The 12,990-nt window shown below is 33.2% G+C and overlaps 1 protein-coding gene and 1 long non-coding RNA gene across 2 annotated transcripts in view; one reads left to right on the top strand and one right to left on the bottom strand.

Annotated features, from left to right (window-relative positions):
* The window catches only part of LOC125676603 (microfibril-associated glycoprotein 4-like), a 116,235-nt gene that overhangs the window by 90,973 nt on the left and 12,272 nt on the right, over positions 1-12,990 (bottom strand). The window lies entirely within an intron of this gene.
* On the top strand, positions 1,329-3,991 carry LOC125673537 (uncharacterized). Its single transcript, XR_007369577.2, has 3 exons — positions 1,329-1,756; positions 2,633-2,718; positions 2,823-3,991. It is a non-coding gene; the product is annotated as an uncharacterized LOC125673537 (long non-coding RNA).

The raw sequence follows: 12,990 nt of genomic DNA, 5'->3' as shown, positions 1-12,990 counted from the left end.
AAAGGATGTCATATACGCCATCACATGTCCTGGATGCAAGGAATATTACATTGGTGAAACTGGCAACACTCTCCGTGCCCGTGTATGTGTACATAAGCAGCACATCAGTACACCTGAATACAGACAAATCCAGTTAAGTGCACACCTGGAAACGTGTGGTAAAAAACGATTTAACATTTTCCCATTTTATAAACTCAGATGTGCCAGTGCTATTCAGAGACGGGAAAAAGAAAAACATTTTATTGGTATTCTGAAGCCAAAACTTAATAGTCTTTTATAATTGGCTATGATTTTCCCGTACTTTTTCCAGATCATTGTTGTACATTATCCATGACGTCACAATATAGACATTTAACGTTCCGCTTACTTTGACGTCATAATCACTGTTACTATGATTAACATAGCAGATGTGTACATTTTTGTAAAGCTTCTGAAGATGTAATGAAAGCGCTAAAGCTTTACGGAGGATTTCTGTGTTTTCTTTTCATATTTTTTAAATATATATATATATACATATATATATATATATATATATATATATATATATATATATATATATATACTAAACAAAATTACTTGACTGTACTAAGAAACCGCATCAGTAGTCAGAAAAGTGAATTTGTAATCTGAAATTCTAATCTGATGATTATTTAGGTATTGTTGTACGTGTATTGCTGAATTAGACACATTCTATGATTCTTTTAGATCCGACCTTTTTGCACCTGTCTACAAACTTAAACAGGGAAATTTTAGGGAATTTTATAAAAAAAAAAAAAATTAAATTGTTTTACAATTTTATTGATGGTTTTCTGACAACACATTTGTATGTAGTTTTTCTTGAATTTTGAAAAGTAAACTTGGTAGAGAGAATGGTATCTGTTAGAAATTGCATTTTAATGTGGACCCCCCCCCCCCCCTTTCTGATGCATGATTTGCTCTTTACTATGATCTGAATGAAATCATAAATGTATTTTTTTTTCAAATGTATATTTATGAACAACCACAGTGACATATTTAGATATTTTCATTATTTTTTAATTCATTGTGTATATAACACTACACATGCTCCAAAAACTGACATTTTGTCATGAAAATATACTATATATTCCTACAGTAAAAACAATACTATAAAATGCATTTGCCGTCAGTAGATTTTTTATATTTTGGATACAATAGATTGGTTAACAATAAGCAAAAGAACTTTTTAAATTTGATTCAACACTATGGCTGTAAGAGTATTTTAAAAGCTTAGAATATTTGAATATTTTTCAAAATGTAACAATGTGTTAATTTCATGACTGTTTTGCACTTAAGGTAACGACGGATAGCAACCACGTGATCAGTAAAAATTGTGTATTTTCACGTGAATTCATTTTCCGGAATTCCTTACTCCGTCATAGAATAGTCGAAAAACAAAAAGGGGTTCCGAAAGTGTTTGTTGCTGTGACTGACTCGCCTAGAGAAAATATGCACGTACCACATAAGTATACGTCAATATCTGTAATAATGGTAGATGAAATGTTTCATCTGTGTGAAACTTTTTGCTAATCGAAATGTTAAACCAACCACCAATCCATGTACATAGATGCGCTACGTAAACAAAGTTGTTGGTTGATACATCGTAATGTCCGAGTGCAGCATGCTGCGAGATTAAATACTGTTTATACAGTCATTGAGAGGCTTAACAAAGTTTCTTGCAAGAAGAGGAAGTTGGTGGATGCATTCAACTTGGACAACGAAATCATAGTTTCGTTTGGTGAGTGAAAAAAATGCCATAAATTTGTATTCAAAAGTTCAACTCACATTTCCTCTGCTATTTCACAACGCGATTTATAATAACATCTGTAAGTTTAAACACACGACATACACAGTAGATGTATTATTTTGTATGTATATATGTATTCCATGTGTGCTTAAAATGTAACTCCCACCTGTGCATGTGATTGTAAACGAACGGATGTCATGTAAATGTATACCACATTTGTAAACATGGGCTCTCACAACTCTTTTATTAAGAAAATATCGTTATGAAAATAACCGTTACGAAAATAACATACCTTGAACTACATGTATAAAAGTAATGAAAAACAAATATCTGTATAGACCTACTATCTAGGGGTATGAGGAAACCGGATAGAAAGTGGAGGAGGGGAGGGGGGGGGCATGTGTTGAATTATAATTCCCTAGACTATAGTGTGTATACATATACTATTACTTTGAAATTTCAGTGACCTAAGAAATATATCAAACCTGAGGTTTCGTGTTTCACACAAACATGTAGGTTGGCAAAAACTTTTAAAAAATAATGTAAATTAATCACAAGTCTGCATATGCCCTCTCATAGGCAAATGTATGCACTGTATGTATAAGTAAGATATGTATACTACACGTATGCCCTTCTCTTGACCCACATTTTGTAAATAAAACAGATATGATAAGTCTATGGCAGTTTATGAAAACATATATACATATATACATGTCATTTCATATTGCAATTTATAATTTTGAAGCATCAGTATAAAAGTGTTGCGACACAATTTTAAAATTCACATTGTCTGACGCAGTCTAATTACTCAATGGTATAATATAGACCTAACTCTGCAAATATCAATTATGATGATCTTTTTTCTAGGCATCAGTCTGAGGACCAAGGGAGGTTAGATAGGACCAGTGCAGGTTGATGTGGATTTCGAGTCAACAAGTATAACAGCAAGAGAGGTACTATATTTTCTTTTGATAAACATTTGTAAAGACAATTCTGAGTATATCAGATATTCATCTTTTTTGCTATATTTAAATATATTTATCTATATTTTGAACAGGTACTCCATTTACAGTGATGATGACATATCCCCTGGACCCCCACAACTCCACAAATTTAAAAATGTTTGATCAAGTTCCGAAGATTAAAGAACTACTGCAAAATTTGGGACTTGGATGAAAAACGTTAATTCACTTATATGAGCTCAGAGCAGTGGATGTTGTACAACATACTTTAAACTAAATTGTGAATTTGAGGGAAAACAAGTACATGTACTCGTGTATTACATGTACATGCCTTTTGAAAGACAATAATATTGCATAGATGTAAAGGAAATTTCAATGTTGATTATTCTTTCTTAGATATATTAGTAAAAAATGTGCACATGATAGAATATCAATTTTATAACTTCAATCAATGTGTTTGAATTTTCCTTGTAATTCAAAATTTAGTTGAAACATACATCATTGATACATTAATGTATATAAAATTTTTATAAAAGTTTCATAATGGAACTAATTCACCCCCCCCCCTTATACATACAGTGAACATAGACCTTCACCTGGGGAAATCTACTGTTAGTTAATGCAATATACATGTACATGCATTCTCAGTTATCCAATAGTGAGTTTTTGGTTCATTGTGAAACTACAATTAAAAATCTTAAACTTATGAAAGACACACTTATCTGTGAGGGAAAGATGACTCAGATGGACTTACATGTAGTGATCCATGGACAGTCCATGGGTCTCTTTCCATTGATATTAATTATTTATTGAAATATGAAATGGTTATTTAAACATATTTGGTGTATTATACTGTATAGTGATATAAATTTCTATAAAAAAAAATATGTACAAGTAATAGATTTGGTCCAGTTATTACAAGAAATTGTGTGAAAAATAACTAAATATTTAGGCAATCATTGCGAGTGCAAAAAGGTCAACTGCAATAGCACACACTATATATCATTCTTAAATGGCTCATAGAAACTTCTAGTATTGTGAATTTGAATGCTCAATGTGGCAATTTGGGAATGCTTAATCATTTAAGGTCAATAGTTTATCTCTGCTGACTGTATCTCTTAAAATTCATTTCTAGAAGGGAGGGGGTAGGGTTACAAAATCTGACATAGTTTCAGATTAAACCTCATTTGGTATATTTTTTTCCATTCAATATTTTAGATACTACTTGACTTATTGTAAAAATGAAATAAAATCAGAAATTTTATGAGCAGAATTTTGTTGTTGTCAGAAAATGTATGCCTGGTAGTATTTGAGAAACGCCATATTTAGGGTAAATTTGGCCATTTACCAAGTCGAATCATCCCAATGTTTTCCTTAGATGCATTTTGAATTTCTTATCAATGTTGATTATTTGTCTGTTTGTGTTTAATTTACATAAATATATATGACAAACAATATTTCTGGTGTCAATAAAATTTTTATTGGCTTCTTTGTTAATTTGCTCAATTTTGGCATTTTTTGCCTTTTGGGGCTGCTAAAGAGGGGATTTCAATCTCGCATTCCTCGAAAATTAACCTGATTACTTTTGTTGATTTTTTGATATGTTTTTGGATAAAGTCAAAATGTTATAAAAAATAAAATTGAAAAAACTTCAATGAGCGGTTTTTTTTGGAGCTAGCTATCAATAGCTACCTTAAACAGGATGGATGTCAGCCATGTTGACTGTAATTCCAAGAAGTGCTTATCTGATTTATCAACTTGCAAAATAAAATATACCAACAGTTATTTAAAATTTCATTTGATTTATCCCCAAAGTTGGACAAAAGTCTGTAAAATTTGCCTTAAAATCTTGTTACAGGTCTATTTTTAGAAACAGGTCTACCACCTTGTATCAGTGGAATGATCAGGATAAAAAATTTCAGAATTTCATTTCATCCATACTAGATATTATTGGCAAAGTTTGAATCCAAAGAGAGAAGTTTGCTACTGGACCATTTTGCATGTATTTCACTGAGACATCCTCTTAAGTGTAGTTATTTTTGTTTGCCCAACTCTTAATTTTGTTTTTCTTATAGGAGTTATGAGAATGATCATTGTTAGTTATTTTTGCTTTTCCATTCAACATAGAAAAGAAACAAACATGTAGGTATGCCTGCTTATTTTACAGTAGTTACAACAGTCTCTTTTACAATCAATATTTCGCAAATTGTGTGGTCATTGTCACGATTTGATTTCCTAAACGAATTTCTCTCTAAGTCAGATGTTGTCTGAAGTGCTTCGTGCTAATTGTCAATTGTTAGGCCGTTCTTTACCAACTTATTTTGACTACATGATAGTCCGTTTACCTGATCAAGACATAGGGTTCTGTCGGATTTGACCGGTCGTCTGGGGATACTTACTCCTCCTAGGCAACTGATCCAACCTCTAATATTTTCAGTGATCAGCATTCCTCCTAGTCTTAATCTTTCTATTTCTCTATTTCGATAAAATCTGTGTCGAACCGAATCTACACACAAAATAGTTTATTCCAAAATACTAGTTCCCAGTTATAAAAAACAACCTCCAAAAATGTGCTTTTCTAACCAGAATTTTTATCATAAAAATACACATTGTATTCATAATAAGAATGAATTTTCTAGTACAATATTGAAAGGCAATTATGCAAACATTACGTCATATTTCTACTAAAGAAATAAACATCGAGTTCTAGAACAGTTTAAGTCACAACCCATTCCCTCTAAAAGTTTGAATGGCAATGAAAACGTTTTTTCTCTAATAAACATATACATATGTACATCAATGAAAGCAACAACAAAATAACAACACATACTAAAACCCCGCTTGATAAGGCATTGTTTTGCCCTTCATATGTTTGATATCAACATAATACTTTTGCAATGATAAACTCCATCTTGTGAGTCTTTGATTCTTGTTTGACACTTTATGCACAGCAAAATCGAGTTATGATCCGTAAAACAAAATTGGTTGCACTGTAGTAGTGGAATAAACATCGAAATATTGCAAAGTTAACAACAAAACAAGACACTCTTTTTCAATGCTTGAATAATTCTGTTGACATTTTGTAAGTTTCTTTGCAAAGTAAGAAACAACTCTATCTACATTGTCACGAAACAATGCACCACCGATTTGTTCACCACTAGCATCTACAGTAAGCTTAAATTGCTTTTAAAAAATCTGGAGCTGAAAGAACTGAACTACTCATGAGAACAGATTTAATTTTACAAAATGATTCACCGCAGTCCCTTGTCCAATTAAATTTAGCCCTCTTTTGCAATAAGTTGGTAAGTGGACCAACTGTTAAAGAAAACAATGGACAAACTCTTCTGTAAAAACCTGCCATGCCCAAAAATCTCATTAACTTTTTCTTGTTTGTAGGAATCGGTAACTTTGCAATAGCCTCCACTTTAGCCATAGTAGGTGTAACGTAACCCTTACCTGCGTTTGACCTAAATACTTTACAGTAGCATGACAAAAGTCACTCTTTGCAAGGTTCATTGTTAAGTTATCTTTTGCCAGAAAGTTGAAGAAAACAAGCATGATTAGATGATGGTCACCCCATGTATCGTTGTAGGTGATAGCATCATCAATATAGGGTTCACATTCATTAAGGTCATGTAGAAGGGAATGAATCATCCTTTTGAAAGGTCGCTGGGGCATCACTTTGTATTGAATAGATCATTGGGAGTCACACATGCAGAGCTTTGGCTATCTCAGTCAAGAACACTTGCCAGTAACCCTTCAACAGGTCACATTTAGTGACAAATTTCGCATTGTCAATTTTGTCAATACAATCAGCAATTCTAGGAAGCGGATAAGAGTCTGTCTCTAAAGTCAGTACATAATCGGTAGCTATCATCAGGTTTTAGTCACTTTTACTTGGTTCGATAATGCCCAGCGTATACTCCACTTCTGTTCTTAAACAGTACAATATTAATGGATTTAAACGATAGGGATGTTGCTTGACGGGCAAAGCGTCATCAATTATAACAATATGACAAGCAGCATTGGTCTTTTGTGGAACATCCGAGAAGATTCAAGGATACAAAAAATGTAATCAGCCATAAGATGTTGAACTTGTTCTATCTGGTGAATTTTTACAAGTTCAAGTTTGACAGATTTCGGAGTTCTTTAAACGGACACTCTGATTGAAGTATTTTTCACTAGTTCATGGCACAATGGTCTTGACTAAGGATAACTTTGTTTACCTATTCACGATATAGCGCTCACGGCGGGTGTGACCAGTCGACAGGAGATGTATAATCCTCCTAGGCATCTGATCCCACCTCTGGTATATCCAGGGGTCCGTGTTTGCCGAACTCTCTATTTAGTGTTGCTTATAGGAGTTATGAGATTGATCACTGTTCGTTGTCTTCACCTTGCTATTTCATTTTCAGTAAATTTTGTAATCTCTTAAGATTGATTAAAGTGAAAACTGGTTTTACAGAATTCCTGTCACACTTATACACTTTCAACATGTTAATGTGACAAAATCATTTTTCTTTGCGCCGGCCAGGTGACTTCACTACATAGTTCCCATCACTATGCTTGCTCACAATTTCTAAAGGATCTAATCACCTGGTTTAAAAACTCTGTTACTGGCATATTTGTCATACCAAGCTAACCCTAACCCTCACTAACACGTACTCCTTTGAAAAATGTTTTCCATTTAGTTTCAAATTGTCTTGTTTGAGAATCTGACGACGAGACAGTCGAGACGACTACATGTTTAATATTTATAGGAATTGAATCACGGTGGGTGTGATCGGTCGACAGAGGATGCTTACTCCTCCTAGGCACCTGATCCCACCTCTGGTATATCCAGGGGTCTGTGTTTGCCCAACGCTATTTTGTAATGCTTATATGAGTTATGAGATTGATCACTGTTCGTTATCTTCACCTTTCATATAGCAGCGATTCAGATGCGCCTGCCTCAGGACAGAGGAGAAGGTACACTAAGGGTCAATTTTGGCCTATTTTCAGAAGCTGTTAATTTTATGCCCTAATATTATATATGGCGTGCACTTTCTATATATAGTAGTTATATCCATGTATCAATTATATATTTTTTTGTGATATGAAGTCGCAAAGTTGGCATGTTTTGCGAGTGCAATATTTAACTTTGCGTATTCGATCTGTGTCTGGTGACGTTTTCTAAATTCTTATACAGAAAAAATTAGTTTGATATACCTTGTTAATTAAAATGCTTTGGACAATTCATAAGACTTTGTTGATACACACATAGAAAAATTCTTTTCAAAAACATAGAAATATCATAATCAAAAACTATTTAAAAACAACATGTATTTAAATCAATCATGACCAAAGCCATCGAAATCCTTGTTTGAAAAGTCAGACTAGGGATAGTTAAATGTGAAGTAATTACGTGTATTCTATTGTACAAAACTTTTAATGGTATGATCTCTGAATATCTATAATATTTTTTTCGTCAAACTCATGATTCGTATTCCACGCGTCCCGAATGAAATTATAATCTTTGTTTACCCAAACATCGAACAATTTTGTTTTAGAAAACGCTTTTCAATACTCAGGCGTACATGTATTTAATGAGGTGCCATTTGATATAGAATTATTGTACATTTTCGTTACCCCCATCCCAACCATCTTTTATTCCCTCGTACATTACATGTACCTACATGTATTATATACCATGAATATGGCCTCCATACTTGTCTTAAATACCACGTTGCTATGTAAAACTTATACGGTACCAATTTTGATGCACCAGATGCGCATACATTGTATATAATCACGAAAGCTATCTTTATTTGCTTATCTTTGGTTGTACGTATCGCTATGTGTATATTGTTTGTATATTAGAAGGCCCCGAGAAAGAATAATGTCTTGTATTAATAGGGCTAGCTTCTCTTCATAAATCATTATTATCATTATTACTGATATATTTTATCATTCTTCAAATTTTCATCAAGGAAGTGTAAATAGATAACGTGCTTACAAGTTTTTATGGTCTCTGTAGTCAAAAATATAACTGTAAATCATTTAAATATTAGAACATTTAAAACGTTGGGTTTTTTTTAAATCACAAATACCTAAAGTGTATATTGGCTTATATATTGCTTTTTGAATAAGAAATTTTAAATAGAATGGAAACGATATTCATTTCCAAAACACAATAGAGTACGTTCTGGTAAACTCATTTCCGTTTTAATCATTTGTTCCTACAATAAAAAGTAAGTAATAAGAAAATTTTGACGGACATATTTTGAAAGAGAAGATTTTCGGGCCTAAAATATAGTTTTGTTATGGTTGATAACGCTGAATTTCGCTATGCTCAGCGAAATGAAAGGCAATCTTAAAATCGGGGAATTCCGGACAAACATCGCGTAAATCCGGACACCAGTGGTATGACATGTATGATCACTGTTCGTTTTCTTCACTTTTCATGTAAAATATTTCTCCCTGACCTTAAAGGCTTTAAGATGAAGGTTTCGGATGGTTAAAACCCTCTTTCATCTTAATCATTTAGAAATTATTATTTCTAATTTCCAATGTGATAAGTTTACCGAACCTGTCACTCTCTTGTTTAATGTAAGTTATGCAATTATCATTGAAATTGGACTAAACTTCATATTACATGTAAGTTGTTATCATTATAGTTGTTTTTCCTGAAGTTTGATGTATTCCATTATCCTTTCTACGGGCTAGGTTTTTTTTTCAATTGACCTTTCTATAAATTAAGGACGAAATTGAGTTTTGACAGTTTTTGTTTTAATCATATATGTGAAATTAATATCTATGTGGATGAATAGTGTGTATAATGAATATAGTGTGTGAATTTGGGTTTGTTTGGGCTTTTTGGTGGATTTGTTTTTGGACATTTCAGCAGACTTTTAGCACTCTCAGCCGAAAATGTAAATAGTGCCCAAAGCACAGTGCATTGTGACGTAAAACAACTTGGCAGCGATTCAAATTACAATTTTATAGCAATTACGTTCCCATCTTGCGACTGTTAATAATAGTTGTTATTACTTTGGTACAATAACACCCCTTGTTATAAATGTAGTAAAACGTATAAGATAAGATAAAATTTATTTGAATACAGGATAATGATGGCATGTATACATGTAAATATAAATCATATGGAAAAGCAATCTTTAATTTCGTACGTATTTGTTAAATCTAATTATTAGGAAAGTATCAATTTTATTCATGGACATGTCATTACTGGTGATGTTGATATAGTTGAAAATGAGGACCTCAAATCACTTATTCTAAAAGGTCCAAAATACAGAAAACCTCGGTCTTTTAATTGGCGATAGAACTTCATCTCTATTATGAATTATATCGAAGATTATGCCACACGATGAGCTAAATATGAAAAAGAAGAACTTGATACATGGTCAGAATGGGTTAAAACTTAAAAGCATGAGAGGAATATCAAAATTCCGCATTAGACATATGAAAACAAAAGTACGTACCATCTATCCTTCTGTGTTTAGTAAACCAGAAGTGATAAAAGAATTAGAAAGGTTACATAAGGAATATGTTTTGTTGCAGCTGACAAAGCTAGTAACAACATTGTCTTTGTTTGTAAGGCTCATTATTACAACTGTATTTTAAACGAACTTGGCATTAATTCCACTTTTGGTAATCGTACTTATACTCCAACTGCCCTTTCAAAAGATGAAGGTGTTCAAAACCATGCTTCAGTTTTAGACACATTTAATATCCCAGTCAATGCGTCGAATAAATAGGAGTTACCGTACCTATACTAGATTCCTAAACTACATAAAAACCCTTACAAACAAACATACATTGCTGGATCCAGTAAGTGCTCTACCAAGCCCCTATCTTTGCTCCTCACGAAAACACTAACAGGAGAAACTTCAAACTTATTGTGCGACTACATATGCCAGACGTGGTGTTAATCAAATGTGTAGTCTAAAAAATTCTAACGAACTTTTAATAAACTTGAAATCGCAGATTTTTCCCAATTTTTTAACATTAAAACCTAGGACTTTCAACGCTAAACACGGCCATTCCCCACGATAAATCAAAGACTAGACTTTTTGACATCATAGACAGTTGCTTCTTCAACAAAAATGGAAAACGGAAATATTCATATCTAGTGATCAGTCATAAAAAAATTTACTTTGTTAGATACCACTCTGATTCCACGCACAAGTACTCTGAAGTTGAAATAAAACATATGCTAGATTTCCTCATTGACAATATCTTCGTGGTCTTTGGTGATCAGGTCTTCCAACAGTCTGTTGGAATTCCCATGGGCACGAATTGTGCTCCTTTGTTAGCTGACCTGTTTCAATATTCATATGAAGCAGAATTTATTCAAAACTTATACGCAAAAAGAAGAAATATTTTGCTGTGGCCTTCAATTCGACATTAAGATATATCTACGACGTTTCGTCTATTAACAATGATAACTTTCATTCATATATCGATTCAATATATCCCTGTGAGCTCGAAATAAAATACACCACAGAGTCGTCCACTTCTGCTTCATGCTTAGATATTTTATTGAAAGTAGACATTAACGGCAAACGGACAACTCAACTGTATGACAAACGGGATGATTTCAGCTTCTCCAACTTTCCATATCTATCTACCAAGATGCCATTATCACCTGCATATGGTATTTGTATCTCTCAACTGATTCGATACGCAAGAGTTTGTTCTGCGTATGGTCCGTTTTTAAATCGAGGCAAGCTACTGACAAGCAAATTGTTGGTACAGTCTCGATTGAAGTCAGCATTTTGCAAATTCTATGGTCGTTATAACGATTTAGTTCGTCAATACAACCTATTATTGGGTCAAATGCTTTCTGACGTGTTTCATACCGATTGTTAGGCCGTTCTTGGCACACTGATTTTGACTACGGATAACTCCGTTTACCTGATCAGGATATAAGGCTCCCGGCGGGTGTGACCGGTCGATAGGGGATGCCTACTCCTAGGCACCTGATTCCACCTCTGGTGTGTCCAGGTGTCTGCCCAACTATCTATTTTGTGTTGATTTTAAGAGTTAGGAGATTGATCACTGTTCGTTATCTTCACCTTTGATTGATCAAATAAATCTTTTTTCTGCAATAAAATCCACATATGTTGGATTGTCCAATTGTTTGTATTTTCCGAAGTATTGTCTGTATGCTTTGGTTACTAATTTATAAGCTTTATAGATTGCTACTTTCACCTTGTCATAATCTGGAGAGCGCCGAGTAAACATTAGTCGCTTTGCTAATCAGTACAGTTTGTAACATAACTCGCCAAACCTCTCGCAGTCATTTCAAATTTTCAGTAACTTTCTCCAAATGCCGAAAATATTCATACACCTGTTTTTGTTTTAATGTGGGGACTAACCTGATATTTTTAGCTGCATCGAATTCATTTCTGACGGGTAAGATTTCCAGATTTCTGTTGTAATTTTAATTTATCTAATTCAAATTGTGTTAAACTTTCTTTGTCTTTTTTATTTTCTGCTTGCATTCTGCTAAAATTATGTTCTTTTTTTTCCCGATCATTCGCGTTCTTCTCTTTATATTCTTAATGTTTCTAATTATAATTGAAATTCAAATTCTGTCACCTTCGCTTGTTCAACTGTTTCATTATGAAAATCATGACTGGAAAATATTTTCATCTACAAGTTTGTTTTTGTTTTCGCAACTTTATCTTTGATATTCTATCTACTTTACGTGTCGGGAAAAGTAAAACAAACAACCAATTTTCATTTAAAATTGGAACTATTTACATTGAAAAAGTAGCATGAGCTAAAATATTTTTAACCGGTATTTAGCACAAACACAAGACATAAATGAAATATATGCACTGACAACATGAAATAAATAAATGACAAGTGATGACATAAATATACCACCATAGGAGACAGCTTATTGCCAAACCATTCACTATAGAAACGAACAGTCGCAAATACGGACACGTAAAACTCTGAATCCGATTTTTTCGTGCAACTAAGAGGTACGGAAAGAAATTATCTCAGAATCGGAATATTAATCTGAAGATGGTTTTGATTATAATTCAGACTTGACAACTGTGGTTGCGTTTTCGTCTACATATAATGTAACATTGGACTCTACTTTTTGGACAAAAAACTCGTAAAACAGTATCAACCAGTACGTGCCCGTGAGGGACAGCAAGACGGATAAACACATCGGAGAGCATACTTAATCTGCCGCTAAAGAAGCAAAATTAATGAATGCAGAAACGGGGGAGTCTATGAAAATTTTGA

Source organism: Ostrea edulis, chromosome 3 (genome assembly GCF_947568905.1).
Source record: "Ostrea edulis chromosome 3, xbOstEdul1.1, whole genome shotgun sequence".
In the NCBI taxonomy this organism is placed as follows: Eukaryota; Metazoa; Mollusca; class Bivalvia; order Ostreida; family Ostreidae; genus Ostrea; species Ostrea edulis.
The sequence above is the reverse complement of the archived record's forward strand: the minus strand, read 5'-3'. Positions and strand labels throughout refer to the sequence as shown.